The following is a 26,221-nucleotide window of genomic DNA, read 5'->3' on the forward strand; positions in this document are numbered from 1 at the left end:
AAGGGTTACATTTTATTCAGGACTGTGCCTTAAAAAATCAGAAGGTGGAGTTAGGAGCAGCTTTCCCCTTTCCGTGAGCAAATCCTTTGACATGCTGGGCCTTGATGACCTCATCTCTAAAGTGAGTATGATCATAATAATCCCTACCACATAGCAGAAAGTGGAAATAGCACACATGTATCAACCACCGACTATGTGCCAGACTCTCTTCCAAACACTTCACTTCATTATCTTATTTAACCCTCAAAACAACACACTGAGATAAGTACTGATTTTCCTATTTTACACATGACAAACTGAAGCTCGAAGATGTGAAGTAACTTGCTTAGTGATGATTCTAAGTCAAGATCCTCAGTGTCCGGGGCTTTAACCCACAGCAGATCTATGAATAAAGGACTCTCCTTAACTAAGGTAACAGCTAAGCAGAGGACACTATTAATTTAAAGGCAGTATCTATTGGTCAGGTAGTACAGTCTTCCTTTTTTCTTTTTCATTTAAATATTTGCATAAAAAAATTTCGTAGCTCCTCAAGGATGGTTAACATCAGTGGGCATCTGTAACTTAGAACTGTAGGTGCTAAGATTAAATCTTGTGTTAACAACAGGAAATATGAAAAAAAAACAAACCAGCGTTAGTATTGATGACCCTTCTACTAGTTTCTTTCCCACAGAAAAACATTGCAATGAATCTATAATAAAATATTTCTTGTTTTATTTTACACTTATAATTATTAACAATAAAATAATAATTATTAATTGATAATAAAATTTATTAATATAATTTAAAATTTTATAGCTACCATGTGAGTGCCTAATATGTGCCAAGCATATGCTCAGCATTTGATATGTATTATTTCTGATCCTCACTATAACTTTGCACGACAGGCATTGTATTAGTTATTTACTGCTGCATAACAAACAACCCCCAAATTTAGCAGTTTAAAACAACAAGTGTTTATTATCTCACACAGTTTCCAAGGATCAGGAATCTGTGAGAGGATTAGCTTAGTGGTGCAATCCATGAGATTGCAGTCAAGCTGTTGGCTGGCTCTGCAGCCCCTGAAGGCTTGACTGGGGCTGGGAGTTCTGCTTCCAGGCTCACTCAGTGGCACATGGTCATCTGTACACGGCTGCTCACAACGTGGCTTCCCCCAGAGTGAGTGAGAGAGAAAGCCCAAGATGGAAGCCGTAGCCTTTTATAACCTAATCTCAGAAGTGACATACCATCCCTTCTGCTGTATGCTATTGGTCATAGAGGTCCACCCTGGTAAAATGGTAAAAGGTGGGAGGGGGCTACACAGAGTGTGAAAACCAGGAGGTGGGAATCTTTGAGGCCATCTTGGAGGCTGGCTGCCGTAGGCATCATTAACCCTATTTTACTGATGAGAAATGGATGTTCACAGAGGTTCAATAAACTCCCAAGTTATGTATCTAGGAAGTGGGTAAGCTGGCATTTGAACACTGATCTGGTTGATGGCATTGTCTGTATGCTTTTCAGAATGCCCAATGCAAGGAACCCTGAAAAAAAAACACAGCCCATGCAGACCTGGCTATGGGTATCCTAGCTCATCCCTGAGGGTGCCTCAGATTGCTGTTTGCTCATAGATACCTACCTTTATAGAGTTAGTATGTCCCTGAAGAGCTGGGCACAAACCAAAGATTGGCAAATTCAATTTTATTTAAAATGTGTTATGTGACTTCAATATTTAAAAGACATTTGCTTACATCATCTGTATCACTCTGTTGGTAATTTGTAATTGTTTTTTTTTCTTTCTTGATTTTTCCTTTTCTTTAGTTTTGTCTTCCAGTTTTATTGAGATGTAATTAACGTACAGTACTATATAAATTTAAGGTGTACAGCATAATGATTTGACTTATATACATCATGAAATGATTACCACCATAAATTTAGTGAGCATTCATTATCTCATATAGATACAATATTAAACAAATAGAAAATAATTTTTTCCTTGTGATTTGAACTCTTAGGATTTACTCTCAGAAGCTTTCATATATAATGTACAGTAGTGTTAATTATACTTATGCTGTACATTACGTCCCCAGTACTTATTTATCTTGTAACTAGAAGTTTGTACCTTTTGACTACCTTCATCCAATTCCCCATCCCCTTACCCCCCTGCCTCTGGTAATCACAAATCTGATCTCTTTTTCTATGAGTTTGTTTGTTTGTTTTTGGAGTATAATTTACTTACAACACTATGTTAGTTCCTGGTACACAACATAGTGATTTGATATTTCTATACATTTCAAAATGATCACCATGATAAGTATAGTTGTCATCTGTCACCACACAGAATATTGCATAATTATTGACTGTATTCCCCATACTGTACATTTCATACCTGTGACTCATTTATTTTGTAACTGGAAGTTTGTACCTCATAATCTCCCTCGCCTATTTCTCTCCTTCCCCCACCCACCTCCTTCCACAACCCACCTCCCACCTTCCCCCACCCACCTCCCTGTTCCGTGTATCTTTGACTCTGTTTCTGTTTAGTTACGTTTGTTCATTTGTTTTTGAGATTCCACATATAAGTGAAATCATATGGTATTTGTCTTTCTCTGTCTGATTTATCTCACTTAGCATAATACCCTCTAGGTTCATCCATGTTGTTGCAAATGGCAAGATTTCATTCTTTTTTATGGCTGAGTAATATTCCATTGTGTACACACACACACGCACGCACGCACGCAAACACTTAGGCACTTAGGGTTGTTTCCATATCTTGACTATTGTAAATAATGCTATGGTGAACATAGGGGAGCATATATCTTTTCAAATTAGTGTTTTTGTTTTCTTTGGATAAATAACCAGGAGTGGAATTGCTGGATCATATGGTGGTTCTATTTTTAATTTTTTGAGGAATCTTTATACTGTTTTCCACAGTGGCTGCACCAATTTACATTCCCACCAACAGTGAATGAGGGTTACCTTTTCCCTACATCCTCACCAACGCTCATTTTTTGTTGTCTTTTTTTTTTTTTTTTTTTTTAAATTAATTTATTTATTTTTGGCTGTGTTGGGTCTTCGTTTCTGTGCGAGGGCTTTCTCTAGTTGCGGCAAGTGGGGGCCACTCTTCATCGCGGTGCGCGGGCCTCTCACTGTCGTGGCCTCTCTTGTTGCGGAGCACAGGCTCCAGATGCGCAGGCTCAGTAGTTGTGGCTCACGGGCCTAGTTGCTCCGCGGCATGTGGGATCTTCCCAGACCAGGGCTCGAACCCGTGTCCCCTGCATTGGCAGGCAGACTCTCAACCACTGCGCCACCAGGGAAGCCCTGTTGTCTTTTTGATAATAGCCATTCTGACAGGTGTGAGGTGATATCTCATTGTGGTTTTGTTTGCATTTCCCTGATGACTAGTGATGTTGAACATCTTTTCGTGTGCCTGTTGGCCATCTGTATGTCTTTTTGGAAAAATGTCTATTCAGGTCCTCTGCCCATTTTTCAATTAGGTTGTTTGTTTTTTGATGTTGAGTTGTTATAAGTTCTTTGTCTATTTTGAATATTAACCCCTTATTGGATATATCATTTGCAAATCTTTTCCCATTCAGTAGGCGACCTTTTCATTTTGTTGATAGTTTCCTTTGCTGTGTAAGAGCTTTTTTGTTTGATGTAGTCCCATCTGTTTATTTTTGCTTTTGTTTTCCTTGCCTGTGGACACATATCCAAAAAAATATTGCTAAGGCTGATGTTAAAGAGTGTACTGCCTATGTTTTCTTCTAGAAGTTTTATGGTTTCAAGTCTTACATTTAAGTCTTTAATCCATCTTGGTTTTTAAATAAATGTTCAGATATTGGAGTACACCAGTAAGTAGTATTCTAATTGCATATGAATGAAGCTACCATGAGGGGAAGATTTTGCTTTTCTCTTCTAGAGTAAATGTGGTACTAAGTCCCATTTTAAAATATTTTGAGATCTGTGGAGGACACTAATAAACCACGTGAAAGTCTAGTCCTGTTAAAATTCTAGAGGATTGGTGTGTAGATGGTGTTTTCCCAGACCATCCCAAGCCACCCTGGCTTACCACATCCAGAAAAGGACATTTTTATAGTTGCCCCCTCTGCAAGAGGACCTGACCACTGAGATAAATCTCCCTGTCATGACCTACTTAAGGAAATTTCATTTTAGGGAAAGAATTCAGGGAGATTATATGGTCTCTAGCTGGACCATTAAAAATGTAAACATTTATTCACTTTTTAATGTCCATACCAAGCAAATAATAAAAGTTACACGTACTTCACAAGCTCCTTTTCTTTGGAGAGCTCAGAATATTTTACAGAAATAGGAAGATGTCACCTTTCCTATCTTGTTCACCAATTCCTTCTTTTTATTTTATTTTTTAAATTTTATTTATTTATTTATTTTAATAAATTTATTTATTTATTTATTTATTTTTGGCTATGTTGGGTCTTCGTTTCTGTGCGAGGACTTTCTCTAGTTGCGGCGAGCGGGGGCCACTCTTCATCGCGGTGCGCGGGCCTCTCACTATCGCGGCCTCTCTTGTTGCGGAGCACAGGCTCCAGACGCACAGGCTCAGTCGTTGTGGCTCACGGGCCCAGTTGTTCCGCGGCATGTGGGATCTTCCCAGACCAGGGCTCGAACCCGTGTCTCCTGCATTGGCAGGCAGATTCTCAACCACTGCGCCACCAGGGAAGCCCCCTTCTTTTTATTTTTGATTTGCCAAATTGTCCTACTATTTTTTTTTTTTTAAACATCTTTATTGAAGTATAATTGCCTTACAATGGTGTGTTAGCTTCTGCTTTATAACAAAGTTAATCAGTTATACATATACAATATGTTCCCATATCTCTTCCCTCTTGCATCTCCCTCCCTCCCACCCTCCCCATCCAACCTCTCTAGGTGGTCACAAAGCACCGAGCTGATCTCCCTGTGCTATGCGGCTGCTTCCCACTAGCTATCTATATTACATTTGGTAGTGTATATATGTCCATGACACTCTCTCACCCTGTCACATCTCACCCCACCCCCTCCCCATATCCTCAAGTCCATTCTCTAGTAGGTCTGTGTCTTTATTCCCGTCTTGCCACTAGGTTCTTCGTGGCCTTTTTTTTTTTTCCTTAGATTCCGTATATATGTGTTAGCATACTGTATTTGTTTTTCTCTTTCTGACTTACTTCAGTCTGTATGACAGACTCTAACTCCATCCACCTCATTACAAATACCTCCATTTCATTTCTTTTTATGGCTGAGTAATATTCCATTGTATATATGTGCCACATCTTCTTTATCCATTCATCTGTCGATGGACATTTAGGTTGCTTCCATGTCCTGGCTATTGTAGATAGAGCTGCAATGAACATTTTGGTACATGACTCTTTTTGAACTATGGTTTTCTCAGGGTATATGCCCAGTAGTGGGATTGCTGGATCGTATGGTAGTTCTATTTGTAGTTTTTAAAGGAACCTCCATACTGTTCTCCATAGTGGCTGTATCAATTTACATTCCCACCAACAGTGCAAGAGAGTTCCCTTTCCTCCACACCCTCTCCAGCATTTATTGTTTCTAGATTTTTTGATGATGGCCATTCTGACCGGTGTGAGATGATATCTCATTGTAGTTTTGATTTGCATTTCTGTAATGATTAATGATGTTGAGCATTCTTTCATGTGTCTGTAGGCCATCTGTATATCTTCTTTGGAGAAATGTCTATTTAGGTCTTCTGCCCCTTTTTGGATTGGGTTGTTCGTTTTTTTGTTATTGAGCTGCATGAGCTGCTTGTAAATCTTGGAGATTAATCCTTTGTCAGTTGCTTCATTTGCAAATATTTTCTCCCATTCTGAGGGGTGTCTTTTCGTCTTGTTTATGGTTTCCTTTGCTGTGCAAAAGCTTTTAAGTTTCATTAGGTCCCATTTGTTTTGTCCTACTATTTTAAGGGAACTCTTTATTCATTCTACTCATTCATTCATTTAATATTTATTTTATACCTACCCTGTGCTAGAAGTAATAGGTATAAGATTCCATAATAGATACTGGGAATAAAAAGGTGAAAAAGGTAAATTTCCTGCCTTCAGGGTGCTCACAGTCCAAAGGGAGATTCAAACAAAGAGAAAGATGGTTACAACGCAAGGGGATTTTTCATTTATTATAAATCATAGGTGAAAGAGTACTTTATTCTGGATAGGAGATGCTGGAAGATTTCCCAGAGGTGATGAGGAGTTTGCTAAAAAGAAACAATGGCGGGAAAATGGAAGATTAGGATGGTGGTGGAGGAATTCCAGGTAGAGGGAATCATTCATAAAGACACAAAAGTGAGAGACAGAATGGCCCACTTGGGAATAACAAGTTGTCTGGACCCTAACTGATGACTCTATCTTCCATAGAGATATCAGAATGTTGTATTTCTCTAGAACTGTTCCAAATACAATTGTGTCATTTACCCCAAGGGATACAGTATATAGTAAAGAACTCAAAAAGATGACATCTTTTCTTATTATTCCTATCACCATGACTGATGATATTTTAAAACTGCATTTTGTGCTTGGTGTTCATCCTGGCCCTTGGGAACCGACATCTGGGCTCACCATGAGTCAAATACGGGAGCATCTCATAGCCCACCGCTTCCTGTTAATCAGACCCACCAAATGCTGATCCTCTCAATGTTCCTCAGAGTTGCAGCAGTCACAGGTTCCAGTTTGGGAAGAAATTCTGTGTTTGATTTATAACATTATTTCCATCTCTTTGCATCTTGAGGGCCCTGTTAAAAATAGCAACATAAAAAAGTTTCTCTTTTTTGTGGTAAGTTAGAAATACCCCAGAGACTGTCAAAGAGTGATACATGTAAAAAATGCTTTGGTATAATTATAACAAATCAAGTGACTGGAGGGTGGTGGTGTGGAGTCCTTTGTCTGAGGCATTCAGAGCTGACGGAGGTGTGTTACCTGTAAAAACACCTCAGGGGAAGACTTGCAAGTATGAGTGGTTGCCTAGGACTTTCATTTCAGAATTTGCAAGTCCAAGAAAGTATGGTCACCTTTAGTTTGTTTCAAGTCACTTTGCCCATTAGTGATGTTTCCTTTTTATTATTTTTAAAATAATAAACAGTTTCATTTTTTATGGGCCCAGAATTGTGCTAGGTGCTAAAGATGCAAAGATGATTAAGACATGGTCCATTTTCTTGAGACTCTCACAACCTAATGGGGAAAAAAGCACAAAGAATCATTATAATACAGGGCAAAAATAGATGTGTGCAGGGCGAGCTTTGCCCCTCACTACATCTGGAAGGACAGAGGGGGCTCTGCAGAAGATGAGAGCAAGTTGAGTCTGAAAAGATGAGGAAAAATCCATCCGACCCAGAGGCCTGATGGATCCTTAAACACAAGAAAGAAACTTGCTGTGGTTTATGAAGAATGATTTGTCAAGAGCACTAACATTTTATATTCCTATAAGCACCTTTAAATATATTCTCAGAGATGAACATCTCCCTTGTGAGCTGTAGCTGTATACATTGTTTATTTTACAGATGAGAAAGCCTGAGAAGGCATGGGTGGGGAAATGTTATTTCCCCAATGTCACCAACCAGTGAGCAGCGACTCTAGGACTGAAACCCAGCATTCTTCTTCTTACTGTAAAACCCACGCTTCTGCAAGTCTATATTGGACTTGAACCAGCAGTCCTGGGTTTGGCCCAGCTCTGCCACCACTAATGAGCACCATGAACTTGGGCAAGTTGCCAAAGTTCTCTAAACTTTTATTTTCTCATCTGCAGAATGGAGAGAGTAGGACTCATAGCGAACCTCCCCCCACCTCCCCCAGCTACGCAGCCTGAGATTCCTAGAAATAGAACCAGGAAGGGTACGAGGGGTGGGTGGGGGGATGACAGGAGAGACCAGCAGCTGCTGTCACAAAGACTAGCTTTGTGGCAAGCCTGGATTCCCAAAGGCACAGTCCCTCCCCCCTGCCCCTCTCTACCAGGTGCTATGAAACCATTGTGTTTGGTTCATCACTTGCCTTTGCCAAGGACCAACTGGCAGAAGAAAGCAAAAAGCAGCACGGCATATTTCAAGATGGATGGGTTTCTATGGGGTCAGCCGCAGCGTGTACGGTCTCCCTGCCTCAACAGTGGTGGACACAATGTACAGCTGGAAGAGTGTTTCTTTGAGGGGCGATTGGCTGTGCGTTTAGGCAGTAAACATCTTCTGGGCACAGTGTCACTGGGAGGATTTTGTATTGAGAGGGCAGTGAGGCGTGAAACCTCAGACTTCTGTGGTACTTCCTGCTACCAAAGTGATGTCAGAGTCTTGCTGTTCAGAGTTTCCAGATCTGGTCCTGATTTCTCAAGTTCTGCTTCCACGGTATGGCGAGAGGAAGAGGAGGCACCGTAAAATCTAATTCCTAGGAGGGTACACGTAAAGGTGGGGCTGAGAGAAGGAAAAAAAGTATGCATTAAATTTGGCCTTAAAGATAATTATTCACTTGTTTGTCTGTGATGACTTGTATGTCAGGTGAAAAGAGGCTGATTTTTGACAATTTTATTTCAAATATATCTCCATGATGTCTAAATAAAAGTTGTGGGTTTTTTCTTTCTGTGTGTGTGTGTGTGTGTGTGTGTGTGTGTGTGTGTGTGTGTGTGTAGGTTTCGTCTTTTGTCTTTTACTGACTGGGTAGGGACTTTCCTCTACCGCCCTCCACCCCCCACCTCCATCTTCTTCACTAGATTTATAGGCTTCAATGTTTCTAGGAAATAAGGGAAACAGTGGTCTTTTCTTTCAGTTAATGACATCAAAAGTATTGGTAATCTCTGGTAGTGCTATCCCATGTGGGTCAACATCTGTGTTCTAAAAGTTTATAAGAGAAAGCACTTTGATGGTGATGGTAAATGCCTGTGTGTTGCTCTCTGCAGTAACCGTTCTCATTCATTCATTCATTCATTCATATACGTATAACCCCCCACCCCCTGAACACATTACACACATCTTACATTTACGTGATAAATTTTGTGAGCCTGGTGTTTATTCCTATCATGTTTAGGCTTGGGCTTCTTTAGCACAGGGGAGACTTCTGGGCTAGGTGAGTTAAAAAAAAAAAAAAAGGAAGGAGGAGCAAAGAGGATCTGATTCTTCATTGTTCACACATGGAAACCACTGCCACTGCCCTGTGTATAATCCCTCCTTCAGGGCAATGGATTAGTGAGTCGGCAAAGTGGGGAAGACGGAAATGGTAGTTACAAATATTCTTCAAATTGTAGAATAAAAGCTGGTTTTCATTTGAGTTGGCCATTAGCTTGGAATCCGTTTGGCTAGAAGGTCAAAACCCTTTCTCTGGCAAGAGCATTACATCTTAAACGTATTTTCTTTATTTTGCCAAGTAGACTAAAGTCCTTCAAATCCTTGAAGGGAGTGTGGGAAATCCTACAGTACTTGTTTTCCCTTGGTCCAAAAAACTCTTAGACATAAATTATGGGAGGTTTTAGGTCACATTATTTAAGCCAGCTTTGAATACCTTTAATAAAACATATTTGAAGGACACATAACATTGATAGTCTTATGGCATGATTGTATTTTATATGTAAGCATGTGATTTGACCAGAGTTTGGGAAAAGTTATAAAGCATTTTAGATAAAATCTCATAATCCCTCAAGGTAGAGATGACAACCAACAGCATGTTAGATGGCTGATAAAGATCCTTGGACAGAATTAACAGAGTGTTGCATTCTTATAATATATTTGTGTTCTTCGAACACAGGCCTATTACTCAGATTTAGAAATATAAATAATAGTTATCCACATTCTTCTTCATTGTCTCTGGTTAGGTAGTAGATATAATCTTGTCTTTAAGTTGGCTGCATTTCTGGACTTGACACTTTGAGTAAAGGCTAACACCCACCATCCACAAATAAGCCCTGTATCTTGGTCTCATTGAAAAGATGGTTAGACCTTAGAAAGAGGACTATCTAGGTTTACCAAGTTGGAGTTTAAAGTTGAGGCAGATGGAGTCAGACTGAGATTCTGGCCTGTGGTTCCCATATAGAAAATATGGCAACCGAGAATAGATATCTACTCGTTTCAATTAGGCACCCAATGTACCATTAGCCTCTTTCTGAAGTCACTGAGTCACCGCCTCAGCTAATAGAGAATTTTGAGGTGCTCTGTCAGTCTCTTTCCCCTCTCATTTTACCATAAGGGATCCAAGACTCAGGAAGATGGAATCATTGACCCTGAACACTTAGCTATTAGACTTTTTCTTTTGAACATTGTTGGAAAATTTTAGACTTTTTCTTTTCATCTTGATCCTAGATATATTATGATTTTCCTTCTATTTTATCATACCTTTCCTTATTTCCTTTGAGACTGGGTGGGTTTTCTGCTCAGAAAGTGATACCCAGAGATGTCATGGAGATGGCGTTTATGAGATTAGAGCTGTGACTCCTCTGGGTCTGGGATGACCTCTCTTCAACACAGGTGATCACAGGGTCTCTAGGTGGACTTTAGAGGTCATGACATCCAATCTCCTGCATGATGCATGCTTCCATCCACAGTGTCCTAGATAGGTGAATCCTTGATCCTCCATTCACGGTATGCTTCCTCTTTAACCAAAGCAGCCAATCCCATTATTAAACAGGTTTCATATTATGTCATAATCATTCAGTAACCTCTACCATACTGTTAAAGAAACATACAAGTAAATAACATGTGTGGACTTTCTAAAGTTGTTTTGATAGCAGGTAGAATTTTAAAAGGACTTCTTTGGCACCTGGATCACCAGAGCTTTGCTTAAATTATGGTAGTGTTTCTGGGAACATGCGCAGAAACCCTCCAGTGTTGTTTTATGTTCAATAACTTGAACTCTATGCTATCTGAAACCGTCTCCAATATATACTGGTTCCTCTTTTACTCTGAATGATTTCCTTAACACTTGGTAGGCACTAAAGAATGCTTCCTCCTCCTTCCCCTTCATTTTATTTTATTTTTTACAAATTTATTTATTTATTTATTTGGCTGCGTTGGGTCTTTGTTGTTGCGCACGGGCTTTCTCTAGTTGCGGCGAGCGGGGGCTACTCTTCATTGCGGTGCACAGGCTTCTCATTGCTGTGGCTTCTCTTGTTGCGGAGCACGGGCTCTAGGCACGTGGGCTTCAGTAGTTGTGGCTTACTGGCTCTAGAGCACAGGCTCAGTAGTTGTGGCGCACAGGCTTAGTTGCTCCGTGGCATATGGGATCTTTCTGGACCAGGGCTCGAACCCGTGTCCCCTGCACTGGCAGGTGGATTCTTAACCACTGTGCCACCAGGGAAGTCCCTTCCCCTTCATTGTAAATTGACTTGTTGAACTTAAGTGTTCCTTCCTCATCTAATCAAGGAACTGGATTTTGTTGCCTAATGATGAAATCAGGGTAAGGTGGTGATGTTAGCGAAGCACCAGAACTGGCTGGCAGGATGCTGGGGAAAAACTGACGAGTCCCTGGTTCCTTTATGAGACAGCTTGAAATTTCTTAGAAGCAGAGGTGAGCCAGTCACTGGAAATGTTGAGTGGTATGTAAGCACATTTAACCCTGTGCTCCAAGGAAGCTGCTGTCTGCAAAGCCCCTAAAATTTGCTTCACACATTCCCACCTCACCTTGGAGCCTTATTCCAAGATGCAGAATAAAAGGACAAGAGTTCGAATTCTGGCTGTCTATTAATTATTAGCCGTTGAGCTTGGGTAAATCCCTTAATCTCTTTGAGGTTAATAATAGCTACCCTAGAGAGCTATTAAATGTGTCAAATGAAGTAATAGGTGTGGGAATGCTTCGTAAGCTCTACAACGCCATAAAAAAGCAAGCTGTGATTATTAACGGTATTTTCTGTAAAATTTTCCTGACTTACTTCAGCTCTCAGGCTTTCGCCTTTGTCTGCACTCACTATTGGTACTGCCCCTTGACCCTTTTATCTACCCATCCATGATGCTGGCTAACCCATCCCCTGGGTAGAACTACTCTCTCTGGCAAGTCTATAGTACTAATATTTTTAAATTAATTTTGTAATATTTTTAGGAATATAAAATATCCTTTGATAAAATAAAAGGATATGCCATATGCCTAACATATATAAATTTTAGAGAATAAAACCGTGTTTTAGTCAACATTTATTGAGTGCTTATGAAATGCTTGACATTGTGCCAGGTCCTGGAAATATCCAGACAAATAAGACCATCCCTGCCAGGAAGTAACTCCCTATCTGGGGTTGGGGGGCAGAGGGCAGGGTTAGTATTGAACGAACAGACGAAGAGGGAGAGAGGCTTTTCTACCTGGTGAAATTCAGGCTGCATTCTGAAAGTATTCTTATTCTAGATTGTTCAGTCATTTGCTATTTTAAATTATCTGGGGGGTCTGTTTACCTGTTTCTCAGTCCCCCCACTCTTTTCTAAAATGCAAACTCAGTGAGTCTTGGAGCTATACCTTCAATAAATATTTTTTGAGCACCTACCATCATGCTGGGTACTCAATAGAATATCAGCTCCAGAAGGGCAGAGATCTTTGTCTCTCTTGTTCACTGATATATCCCTAGAATAATATCTGGCATATAACATATAAAAATAATATATATGATTATATTAATATTATAGTATTAATAAATATTTGTCAAATGAACTGTCACGCTATTAGTTAAGATAGTACTAGCTGTCATCACTGAATCCTTGAAAACTCAGGGGCTTAATACAATAAAGTTATATTTCTTGCTATCTAAAGACCAATTTGCAGTGGATTGGGAGACTCTGCTCCGCACAGTCATTCAGGGACCCAGGCTGATGGAGGTTCTGCCACTCTCAACTTGCAGCTTCTACCGTTACCTTAACGTACCATCAATCTCTAGCCAGCAGACGGGAGAGGGAGAATGTGAAGGGTTATAAGGGGGTATTTTTGGCCACAGCTCACTTTGTTACCTGACCACATTTAGACAACTGGGGTGGGGCTGAGACAAGACGTGTAGATCCTTGCTGACCACTTCCCAGCAATAACTCTGCATCTTGAAAGGCACACACAATTCTTTGGACAGCCGGCCATCTCTGCCTTATAGACTAAATAACATATGTCTCCTGTTCACATGTGGGTCTCCTGTAACCTGTGAGCTCCTTGGTGGCAAAGGCTACATCTTATTCAATTCTCTATCCCTAGTTCCCAGCATACTATGATAGTTCAAAAATATTTTCTGAATTGAAATAAATAGTTTTTCTATTGGGTACCTGGCACCATAATAGATGCTTCAATGTTTTGGTTGAAAGAATTTATAAAAGGAAAGAATAAAGGACTAAGAAGCCATTTGCTTCAATATAGGTGCGCCAAGTCTGGTACCTGGTGCTAATATGGTAGGTATTCAGTAAAGAATTATTGGAAAAAGAAAGGGAAAAGAGAAAAAGAGAAGGAGAAGGAAGGAGAGAGAGTAGGAAGGAGAGAGAAGAAAGGAGGGGTGAGAGGGGAGGGAAGGAGAGAGGAAGGGGTCTGGAGTGAGTGGGAGAAGGAGGGAGACAGAAAAAGTGAGAGAGGGAGAAAGAGAGGGAGAGAAAGAGGGAGAGGGACAGAAGAAGGAGGAGAGAAAGAAAGAGAACGCAACGTATGGGACTTTATGATCTGCCCACCCTAACCCAGGACAGAAATATCTCCCTGTCCTCTGACGGGGAAATGAAGTTCATAAATCTCCCGGCAAGTTTGTGCTTCTCTATGGAAACGGTACATAAAGTACCGCCGCCACCCACAGAGAAGCACGGGGAGGGGCAGCGCTCAGTCACACGCGACCTCACACGCGACCGGCTCCCCCCAGCACACTCCCCTTCCCCCTTGGTCACAGGTGGGAAGGTGCAGATCTAGGGTGTGGGGCTGCTAGTCTCCGAGAGCCCGGGAATACAGTGTTTATTTTGCCTCTTCAATCAGTCTCTCTCGCTTCTGGCTCATTGAGTTTTCCCTACAAGATCCACATTGAGAAGTTTTTCGGGATGTGATTGATGGCAGCTGCACACGCAGGCGAGGGTGTACCGCGCTCAGATGCCTAGCAGAGCCCCCGACCCAGCGTCGTTAGTTGCAGCCTTGGCGGGTACACGCACTGCAAGCGTCTGCCTTTTGTTTCCTTTTGTGCTTTTAACATTTATCCCTCTTTGTGCCTCTTGAATTTGCACATTTATGGAGTGTGATACATTTTATCAAGTGCTTTCACACCCGCTTTTGCAGCATTCTTCAAAGGTGATATTAATATGCCTGTTTTATAGATGAGGGAAGTGAGGCCCAGAAAGGTTGAGCATCTTGTCCATGGTGCCTGGCATCAGGCCACATTGTTCAGAGTCTTCACCCAAGCCTCTTTTTAACAACGAACAATGCTACGGTCCCGTTGTCACCGATGTAGTCCTGAGTTCTGAAGGGCACTCATGGATATGGGTTCTGTTGGCACCAGGAAACCTAGCTGTGTTTGGATGACTGGAGTCTAAGAGTGAATTTAACTCCAAGAGGAGGAAAGGCAGTGTTCTTTGTGCTCTGTACAGGTACCCTCTTCTGCTTACTTGAGTTTTACAAAATTCTAATTTCTATGTAGGACTGGACAGAGCTTTTGATACTGCTGTAAAATTGCTAAAACCATAAATGGTTACTCTTGGTTTTAAATATCAAACCAGGTGAAGGGGTGGAGGAACTTCTCAATGTTAGAGAAGGGAAAATCACTTAAATAGCAGAACGGACACCATGTGGTAGGTTTTTGTTTTTTTTGAGAGAGTGTTATTTCTTTCCTCTAGATTCCAGTAACTGTCTGTCACCACATAATCCAGGGCTAGGAGAAGTATCAAGGGATTTAGGGTTTAGTGAGACTGGCGTTGCTGAAATTAACTTTGTAAAACAAGTCTGTTTACTCTTTATACTAATTTCCATGCTTGCCACTGACTCGGATTTGGTTTGAAGAAAGATATTCTAAGAGGCATTCTTACCATTATGGAAAGGAAAAGTAACAGTGTGTGACTTCATTTTCTTTGGCTGAGCATCTGATAACCATCAGGGCGAAGCTGTGGATGCTGAGAGTCGTGCTGCCTCCATCCCAGAGATCAGGAAACTGAGGCCTGTGTTATTAAAATGAATGAAATTGTTGCTTTTCTTATGGTAAAATTTATATAGAAAACGATAGAGAAAATAGATAAAAGCAAAACAACCTGTAATCCCACATCTAAGAGGAAATCACTATTAATATTTTTATCTTCAAATATTCTATCAGTTAGTTGGGCTTTATATTAATTTCCAGGATTGCTTTATGAATCAGGGGCCAGGTATGATTTAAATATATTAAAATTCATCCATTTTGAAAAAAAAATTTTTATCTTCTACCAGAGTATTTTCTATCCATACACATTATATGTTAATTTGACATCTTACTGTATACATCTGTTTTGAAATGTCATTTTAAAATTTGAAGATATCATGAATATTCCCTCAAGTTATCATTTCTTCATTCTTCATTCATTCACTGTTGATAATAACTAACACTTCAACGTGGCTCTCTGTGTGCCAGGCACTCTTCAATATACTTTACAAACAGAAACTCATTTCATCCTTACAACAACCCTATGAGGTAGTAGTAGTATTATTACCCCCATTTTACAGATGAGGATGCTGAGGCACAGCGGGGTTATACAACCTGCAGGGTCATACAGGTAGGAAGGGGCAGAGTCAGAACAGACACCCATGGAGTGACTTCTCTGTCCCCTGGGACCCAGTATGGCTCCTGGCCTGCAGTAAGCTAGCAACCCGGAGTGCTGAATAAGTGTTGGTGATTAGAAGACTGACTTGATGAATGAGAATAGGGAGTCTTGGTTTTGGGAATGGTGATGATAGATAGTTGACATGTGAATTACTTATGTACGGTTCTATGACAGCCGAGCTCAGTGCCAGCAAGGATTCTGAACCAGCAGCTGATCACCTACAGCTTTGCAGAATTGTAACACAGCAGCTTTACATCTGGCCTTGGGTGTTGTTGGCTGGCTCCTCTTGACCCCCAATTTACACTTCTTTACTAAGTCAGTCAGTAGCTGTAATAGAGGATGTAATGCCAGTAGGCTTAAGGGCCTGCGGCACTCCTTGATGTGTTTCGGCGTTTCTAGCTAGCCAAATGGACTCAGCAAAAATTAATCCCACTTTTCAGATTCTAATAATGCCTTTAAATATTTCAGTGAGAAGATATTGTCTTAAGAAGTGAACAGAATCTGATTCCAAATGAATTTTCTAATTCCAAAAAAGCCACCAAATACTCTTTCCTGATTTTAGAATAAACTCTTTTTATTAATTTTTTTTTCTGAAGGGCACACAATTAAGCTTATTAATTACAAGCATACCTTGGAGGTATTGTGGGTTTGATTTCAGACCACCACAATAAAGCGAATATTGCAGTAAAATGAGTCAAATGGATTTTTTGGTTTCCCAGTGCAGATTGCCAACAAACACATGAAAGGATGCTCAACATCACTAATCATTAGAGAAATGCAAATCAAAACTACAATGAGGTATCATATCACACCGGTCAGAATGGCCATCATCAAAAAATCTATAAACAATAAATGCTGGAGAGGGTGTGGAGAAAAGGGAACCCTCTTGCACTGTTGGTGGGAGTGTAAATTGGTACAGCCACTGTGGAGAACAATATGGAGGTGCCTTAAAAAACTAAAAATAGAACTACCATATGACCCAGCAACCCCACTACTGGGCATATACCCTGAGAAAACCATAATTCAAAAAGAGTCATGTACCGCAATGTTCATTGCAGCTCTATTTACAATAGCCAGGACATGGAAGCAACCTAAGTGTCCATCAACAGGTGAATGGATAAAGAAGATGTGGCACATATATACAATGGAATATTACTCAGCCATAAAAAGAAACGAAATTATTTGTAGTGAGGCGGATGGGCCTAGAATCTGTCATACAGAGTGAAGTAAGTCAGAAAGAGAAAAACAAATACCATATGCTAACACATATATACGGAATCTAAAAAAGAAAAAAAAATGGTTCTGAAGAACCTAAGGGCAGGACAGGAATAAAGATGCAGGTGTAGAGAATGGACTTGAGGACACAGGGAGAGGGAAGGGTAAGCTGTGACAAAGTGAGAGAGTGGCATGGACATACATACACTACCAAATGTAAAATAGATAGCTAGTGGGAAGCAGCTGCATAGCACAGGGAGATCAGCTACGTGCTTTGTGACCACCTAAAGGGGTGGGATAGGGAGGGTGGGAGGGAGAAGCAAGAGGGAGGGGATATGGGGATATATGTATACGTATAGCTGATTCACTTTGTTATACAGCAGCAACTAACACAACAATGTAAAGCAATTATACCTCAATAAAGATGTTAAAAAAAAAGTTATGTTTACATTATACTGTAGTCTATTTAGTGTGCAATAGCATTATTCTAAAAAACAGTGTATATACCTAATTAAATACTTTATTCCTAAAAAATGGTATCATCTGAGCCTTCGGTGAGTTGTGGTAGTAACATCAAAGGTCACTGATCACAGATCACCATAATGAATATAATAATAATGAAAATGTTTGAAATATGTTGAGAATTACCAAAACGTGACACAGAGACATGAAGTAAGCAAATGCTGTTGGAATAAATGATGCCAATAGACTTTCTTGACACAGGGTTCCTGCAGACATTCAATGTGTAAAAAAATGCAATATCTATAAAGTACAACAAAGCAAAACACAATAAAATGAGGTATGCTTATGTGTATTTTGCTTCTCTGAGGTCCAGAATAATTCATTCATCTTTCCATCCATTTGTTAATGAAGATAACTCCCACGAGGGGAGGTTGTGCTAGATAGTGGATGTACTAGACCTAATGCCCTGCCCTTAAGAAGCTAACAACCTAGTGAGGAAGGCAGATAAATACTGAAGAATCGCAACACAGTGTTCTAAACACTGGGGCAAGTACAGAGGGGCAAGATGAGTGTGAAGGTGGTAAAATAAAAGACCACTTTATAGTGTGATGTTACCAAAACTTCCAAACCATGATATATTCAAGTGATACTTTCAAGGGTTAGACTTCAAGGCTTTCCTAAATATATTCAGTCTGAGTCAGTAAGTGTAAGAAAAGAGCTTATCCTTAGCCTAAAAAAAATCCTTTGTCTATTACCTCGTTAAATGGAAAAGAAGAAAGAGTTGTCATATGCACAGGTTTAAAAGTAATTCAAAGAGTTTCATATGAATTAATGGAATCAATAGCAACAAGGGAGACTTTCCAATCCCAGCTTAATCGGACTTGAGAATGCAATAATAGACTTTTGTTTTCTTGGATAAATAGGAGGGCTGAATCTGTGCAGTGCTGGAGATGTAACAGGAGCTTAGGGATTACTTGTAAGTGGCACATGTGGTTGAAAATACCCTGAACTGGGAGTTAAGAGGTGTGAATTCTAAATCTGGCTCTGTCACTAGTCTCAGCTGTGTCAGAATCTGTATTCAGCTGTGTGGTACAGGGACCTGAAAAATATTGGTTTAAAATGTTATGGAGAAACACATTGTTTAATTTTGTCATGTAATGAGAAGGCAAGATTTCATTAGAGATTTTAGAGAACTGACATTTCCATTCCACAGTGTCTTCTGGGACCCAGACACCTTTTCTCTCTCATCATCCGTTCTCTCAGTCATCCTTAGTGTATACTCATCATCTTGTGGTCAAAAGGTAGCTGATCCACCCTCTGCCTCACATTCATGTTCTTGATGGCAAGAAGGGGATGGGCAAAAGTGTTGGCACCAGCTGAGTCAGCCCCCTTTAAGAAGCTTCCTCAGGACCCCACCAACCTCACCCTAGTTACGTCCAAGTTCATCTCGCTGGCCAAACCAATGTCACGTGACCACCCCCAGCTATCTGCAAGGGAGGCTAGGAAAAGATCTCAGATGATCCCATTGCTGCCCCCAATAAAAACAGGGTTCTATTATAAGAGGGGAAAAGGGAGACTGGATAGTGGGAAGAAACCTAACAATCTCTGTTATATCAACTATGAAATAAATGAACTAAATTAGTGGTTAGCTAACTTTTTTTTTTTTTTTTTTAATGCACGCTCCTCTCCTTTTCTTCATTAAATCTTCGCAGGTCCAGTTCCAGATCCAGGTAAAAGTTGGTTGAAGTTGGAGTTGGGATGCCAAGGTTATTTTCCCCTCCTGTTTCCCTCTTGGTGATATCATTCATTTGAATTTTAAGTGGGTTCATTTGTGTAGTTGCATTCCATTTTAGGTTTATTTTTACCCATCCTTATTGATTTTGCTTATTTATTTATTTATATGTTTGCTTATGTGTGAAACATTAATATGGTTTTAGAAGTCAGAACTATACAGAAAATAACACTCAAAGGCATGTCCCTTCTCACCATCCTTCTACCCCATTCCCACCCTCCCATCATGTCCACTCATATCTCCTAGGCAGTCAATCTCATTAGCTTCTGATTTAACCTTCCTGTATTCCCTTTTGCACCAGTGTGCAGGCACATGTATGTTTTCTCATTTCCCCATTATGAAAAGTAAGATATTATAGTTGTCTTTTGCACTTGAGAGTGTGTAGATAGTTATAAGAAATGAAATACTGTTGAGGGCAGGGAGAATGACAAATGTACAGTAAGGGAGGTGAAACCAAACCATACAGGGAGAGGAAAGGTTTTATGAAGGAGGCTGCATTCAAGCAGGGTCTTAAGAATGGGTGATGTAGCAGGGAAGGGAGGGATTTCTCTAGACATCAATAAAGGTGAGGAGAAAAATAGCCAGTAGACTATTTGGATGGCAGAGAAGGGTACCAGGGCAAGGGGCATCAGTTCAGCGGAGCCCTGCAGTGGAGTGCATGAATGTCCAGCTGAAGAGTGTGAATCTTTGGGGGGGTAATGTGATAGGTTTGTGATTATGCAGGAAGCAAAACCCGAGTGTTGTGTGCCTTTTTTCGTTTATAGGGTTCATAGAGGTTTTAGAGATCATCTAGCAATTCGTTTTAAACTGACATGGTGCCCACCTGTTATGAAGGAGGAAACTGAGACCTGGGGAAATAAGGGGACTTACCTAAAGTCTCACAGCCAGGTGGTGGCCGAGTTGGAAATAGCCACGCTCTTGACTCACAGTCCCATAATCTCTTCCTCAGGATCTAAGATTTCATAAAGAACACAAGGCAGCCCTATGCCTCTCGGAGCTGGTAATTGTTTCCTTTGCCAGATTGGCTTGGACCTTTCAGTTCATTTAATCCCAAATCTCAGAATTCAACCAGACTAACAGCAAACTTAAACCAACCTGTTATGGGCTGAGTTGTGTCCCCTTTAAAAATTCATATACTGAAGTCCTAATCCCCAGTACCTCAGAATATGGCTGTATTTGGGAATAGGGCTTTTAAAGAGGAAATTAAGTTAAAATGAGGTTACTAGGGAAAGTCCTAATCCAGTATGACTGGTGTCCTGATAAGAAGAGGAGATTCAGACACAGACATGCACAGAGAAAGGACCAAGTGAAGATAACAGGGAGAAGACAGCCATCTGCCAGCCAAGGAGAGAGGCCTCAGAAGAAACCAACCCTGCAGACACCTGATCAGGCCTGATCTAGGCCTTGTAAGCCTCCAGAAGTCTGAGAAAATACATTTCTGTTGTTTAACCACCCCCAGTCTGTGGTACTTTGCTAGGGCAGCCTGAGCAAACTAAGACACAGCCTTAACCTGGTCTTTGGGGCGGCTGGTGGGGTCTCATGCCCAGCCTGTGGCATCTTCGCTCCTGGTGGTTGTAGCTCCTTCTTGTTGCTGAGAGCCCTCGTTGGGCCCTATCTTACATTACCCACTCGGTTACCTTGCTTCAAAGGCAAAGGAATAGTGGAGGGGAGCCTGTTGTAATGCAGAGAAGAGCAAAGGGCAGGTCAGGAGCCTGACGGAACTGTTCATGGCCAGCAAATCCTTAACCTTCTGGGCTCCAGGGATGTGGGAATCTAGCCATTTCCAACTGCTAGATTCTATAAGCAATATGGAAAGAAAAACTATTTGTTGGTTTTAAAGACATACTTAGGGATTTAAAGGTATTTTTTAAATTATATGTTTTTAATTAAAACCTTTTTTTTTTCAAATGCTCTGCCTTACTACAGACTTTAATGCACAAGGATATTAAGATTTTAAAATAAGGTGGTAGGATTATGAGTTGTTTTAATATTCTTCTTCAAGCCTTTCTATATTTTCAGTTTTCTTTAATAAATGTATGTGACTTTATGGGGAAGTATGGGTCATAAAGGTGAAAAAAATTCTAATCCTGTGTTAGAGCCAAACAACAGTAAATGATGGGTGAATAAAAAAAAATCTTCTTAGTTTCAAGGAGTTCCAAAAGAAGATAGCATATTTCTAAATGAATGGATAATGAAAATATTTGTAGGGCAGGGGTGCATACAACTCTTGACGTTGTGAATATTTAATATTTTAAAAATTCCTCTGTGTGTGGAAAAACTAATCTTTCTAACACAAATGGTAAAGAAAAAGGCATATACAATTTTATATTAATTGACCTATAGAGTATAGAAGGGAATGTAGATCTAAAAATAATAAAATATGAAAATATTAGTCAAGTTGAAGATGGAAAAAGCTGTCACGAGATGTCTATTCATGATTTGTTAATTGGGTCATGGCAAAGCATATGTGATAATAGACTCCCACCATCATGGAAAAACTCATTCTGTTGACATTTTGGCTTGGCCTCGATTGTACTTGGGAAGAAGATGGTGAAGATGAGAGTGTAATTTAAAATTAGAAAATAGAATGGGATTCAGAAACTATAGACATAGCCAACTAGTCTCATAATAAAAATGAGAAAATTTCACCATAATTTATAGCCTAATTCTCCAAGTAATTAAGCTGCTTTTTATTTAAGTCACTAATGATCAAAATAAAATAATTCCCTTGAGAATACTGGGACTATGTAGATAAGAGAGTATTATAATAATTAATGATTACTAGCCTCTATTTCCCATTTAAAATGCCCTTCAATAATCTGGATTCTTGTCATTTCCTATAGACCTTTGCCAAACACAGGTAATATACAACACTTTTATAATATGGGGAAGAACAGATCTTAGCAAATGGGATTTCTTTGAGACCTTTTTCTAGGTCACTAAGCAAAACAAACTTGTGATGGAAATCCATCCACCTCTATGCACATTTCCGAGTAAACTGCCTGTTGAAACATGCACCCGTCCTCATAGGTACAGGTCCTGACAACCTGAGACCTCCTCTTTGGCAGTGATTACAGGAGTGATCGCGCCTCCGATGTCCTCTTTTGTAGAAAGCCAGGACCATTTTGGGAACATATGGTTTCACCTCAGGAGCACATGTGCTATGAAGATTTGTGTGTATATGTGTGTGTGTTTGTAAAAGACATTTTATGTATGCCTTGAGTGACCTTTCCAAGAATTGCACAGCTTGTGGATATTCAGGCCTGTTCCACGGATTTCTCTTAAATGCAAATCCAGCTGTGTCAGTTCCCTTAACCCGTCCCGTACTTGCTCAAGATTAAACGTTGTAGGCAGCTCTTTAGTGAGTGTCCAGAGCATAGTTACCCAGATGCACCTGGGTGGGGTTTAACCCCTTGTATCCCCACCCTCCTGCCAGAGTCACCGGGGAGATTCAGATGTTCAAGAGAGGCGGGGTTAGTGAAATCGCTTCCCTCTCGTGAGGTAACTTGATCTTGTCAAACAATGCTTTTTATAGAGCATATGTGCTTTAGTTTGATTTTAAGGTTCTGAAATGACATTCTCCATTTTGCTCACCACCGAGGCATATGCACAAAGAAGAAAACCCTCTTTTGGTTACACGTGAAACTTTATTTTTTATTTTTATTTTTGTCAAAAGAAAAGCCATACATTTTTCCAAGTTAAAATAAAAGTGAATACTGCAATGTCACTTTATCCAGAGCCAAAGGCAGGAGAGAAAAGTTGTGAAAATTGAATTTAGGGAAGACCAGGAGGAAACCAAAATGACTTCCCCAGAAATGGATATCTAGCTGTTTTTCCTTGGCTGGATTTTGGGAGAAGAGAAGGTAAGAGTTATTTTTAAAAAATAAAGGTTAAACTGCTCAGATATGAACAGCTCTCTCCAGATGCCCTGGGTCTCATTTATGCTGCAAATTAGGTCTTGTCTCAGGCATGGGATGTTCTAGGTGGAGGGTGGTTGTGGGCTTGCCCAGGACCATGATGCAATAGCAGCATGTCGGACAGGGACTTGAGGGGGCCCCTGGATGTGGAGTCTCACAGGTGAAGAACTTAGACTTCGGTGGCCTACTGTTGGGTCTGTTGTACAACCTCTGGCAAATTGCTTAAGCTTCCTGAGTCTCAGTTTCTCTCTCTCTGAAAAGGGTCCATTGATGCTCCCCTCATCAAGTTCTTTCAAAAATGAAATGAAACCAACTATGTCAAGTGTTTAGTGCATGCCAGGCACGTTACAAACATTCACGTGACCACTGTTTTATGATTACAAAAGGCAGTTCTGCCACAAAGATATGTGACCCTGGATGAGTCATGCTGGGTAGATGACTGAGCTTTGCTTTTCTTATCTATACAATGTGAAATTTTAAGCTGCAGTGCTTCTGGTTCTAAAATTTGATGAGTCTTTGAATCCCCTCTTGAACCTTTGTAAATTCTAAGGGTATTTTCTGTGCCTAGCCATGGACAGAGTTGCCAAAGTTCACAGTTACGTTCTTGCCAGGTAACTAGAACTTGTCTTAAGTATCAGGCAGTTTTCTTCATCCTGGCACCAAGGCAGGAGAAAGAAATCTGTTCTAATTGCTCCTTAGTCTTATTATGAATCTAAAAATCCTCTCATATCCAAAATCTATATTATCCTACGTCTCAGACTCTCCTGATCTTCCTTATTACTTTAAGATAACGCACAAGTAGTGCATTGTTGCTTCCAGACTGTTTTGATTTATGTTGTGACACTGGCTCCTCAGAACAATTCCATGGGGGTAGATCTATTATCACCTCCAATTTACAGATGAGGAAACTGAGGTCTGGATTTGCCGAGATCACATAGCCAAGAATTTGCAGATATGTAGTACGTACTCAGGTCTTTTTACTGCAGAAACACATGTTTCTCACACTGAGCCAGGCTCCCTTCTAAAGTGCTGGAGCCTTTTGTTTACAGATGAAGAAAAGAGGCAAAGGAAAGGATGAGGTTACAACTGGAAATAGTACATAGAAATGCTGATTCCTTCATGACTCATGAGTTTAGGCCTGTGACTCCCAACATCTTTTTACATGAGGACCTACTTTTCTTTTGTAAATAGAAGTTTATTGTTTTATTATATAGGTAAAATACAGATGAGCAAAAGAGAGAATAATAAAAAGCATTCATACTCCAGTGATAACCACTGTTAACATTTTGATGTAATAACTTTCCAGAGTTTTTTTTCCTATTTATATATTTGTGTTTATGTGTTTATGAATGTGTATTCCAAAAAATGTCCTTAATTTACACATACTGTTTAAGAACTGATCTTTAGTAACAAAAAATGATACAGGTTGCCCAGCGATAGTTGCATGGGACCCAGATTATGCATCTTCCCAGGATGGCTCATCCACCTGCCTCTTGGGCCCTAGGTTGCTTGCTCTGTGGAGAGCTGGTTGTCATTACTACCACCTCATTCCCTAGGGCAAGCCTGCAACTCAGCCTCTGTAACTCCTGCTGCAATGGAGCCCGGCAGCATTGGCACCCAGACCTGGCTCAACCTGTACCGCAGAAGCCCTGGCATCCCCCACCATGCCAGGACTCACCTGAAGCTCTGTGGGCACTGGCTTCTCTGGGAAGGACTACTGGATACGACCAAGAAGTGCAGGGGATTTAAGACCCACGGGTGAAACTTGGCCAAGGGGAGGCAGGAGATGGGGGGACTGTTCTGGGCCATGGTGGGTTCTACACAGCCTTGTCCTGGTGAGCCAGCAGCCAGCAGTTTCTTGTGAGGCTGTGATAGCTTGGTAACTACCTAATGTGTCGCCTTGTATCTGCTTTATCTCCTTGCCTACCTCACCTCTCTTATTCCCTCTTGCCTTCCACTCTGGGATTATACTGTCCTCTCCCCATAAAGCTTTAGCATGTATACTTTTCCTCAGGTCCTTTTTTTTTTTTAACCTAGAAAACTGAACTGAGATGATGGTCATTACATTTATAGTATCTCTCTGTTCAGTAAGTGCATATGAAAAAATACCCCCAAATCAAGCACTTTTAGTGGATGTGGATTTTATTAATGACAATAGCATCTTATGGACTTGAAGAAAAGTAGTATATTGAAGTTGTCTTCAGGTGCCATATGGTGATAGGTGGATTAAAGGACCCCTTGAAGCCACTCCACGCCTCTCCCGACCCTCTTGTCCCCAAGAAGGTCTGAAAGCCATGGTTGGAATTTTAGGTGAGACAGAGGTCATCACAGCTATTTTACCTTTCGCTTGACCTTCTTGCTGCAGTGGAAGACTCTCCGCCATAAACCTCAACCTTCCCCTGCTGCCTTTCAAGTGTGTGAAGTCTCGAGGCCTGCACACGTTTTCCCAGAGCGAGGCGCTGTACACATCTGGGTCAACTTTATTCCAGTTTTCTTTTCTCTCTTTTTTTAAAGTCAATCAGTGTGAGTAACTGCTATATGAAACCATGAAGAAAATGGAATAAATATGTTGGAAACACTAGAAAGTGATCTGCAGTTGTTTATTCTCCTCAGTTTTACTTCCTGGGCTTATTTTTAAGCATTCAAAGAGTTTCAGCAATCTTGAAGAGTGTTTGGCATGCTGCAAAAAAAATATGGTCTGTTCTCTAATAGGAAAGAACTTCTACACTGTGCTTCCTGGTTTGGAAATGTGTGGGAGAGTGAGGGGGAAACTAGTCTCAAGGGACAGGGCCTCTCGTGTGCTGACTCAAGTTCTCTTAATAAGACACTTACTCTATTACATAATTCAGTGCATTTAATCTATTAAGAAGTATTCACTGGGTTCCCCTTTGTTTCTTGAAGGCAGGGATTCTGTCTTATAAGTTTCCATGTTCCCCAACAATGCTGACACCTAATAGGCGCTGCCTAAACTCCTTGAATCATGAGATGGACAGCGAATTTTTCCATCAGATGAGTAAATAATAGTGATTTGCACAAGATGCCCATGTTTCAAAGAGCAAATGTTAAAAACATAACTTAATGTGAATAATTAGTGAACAAGACAGTGTATTTGTTTGCACAATGCACTATTTTCAAACAGAGCTCATTGGCTATATT

This window comes from Balaenoptera musculus, chromosome 1 (assembly GCF_009873245.2).
Source record: "Balaenoptera musculus isolate JJ_BM4_2016_0621 chromosome 1, mBalMus1.pri.v3, whole genome shotgun sequence".
Lineage (NCBI taxonomy): Eukaryota > Metazoa > Chordata > Mammalia > Artiodactyla > Balaenopteridae > Balaenoptera > Balaenoptera musculus.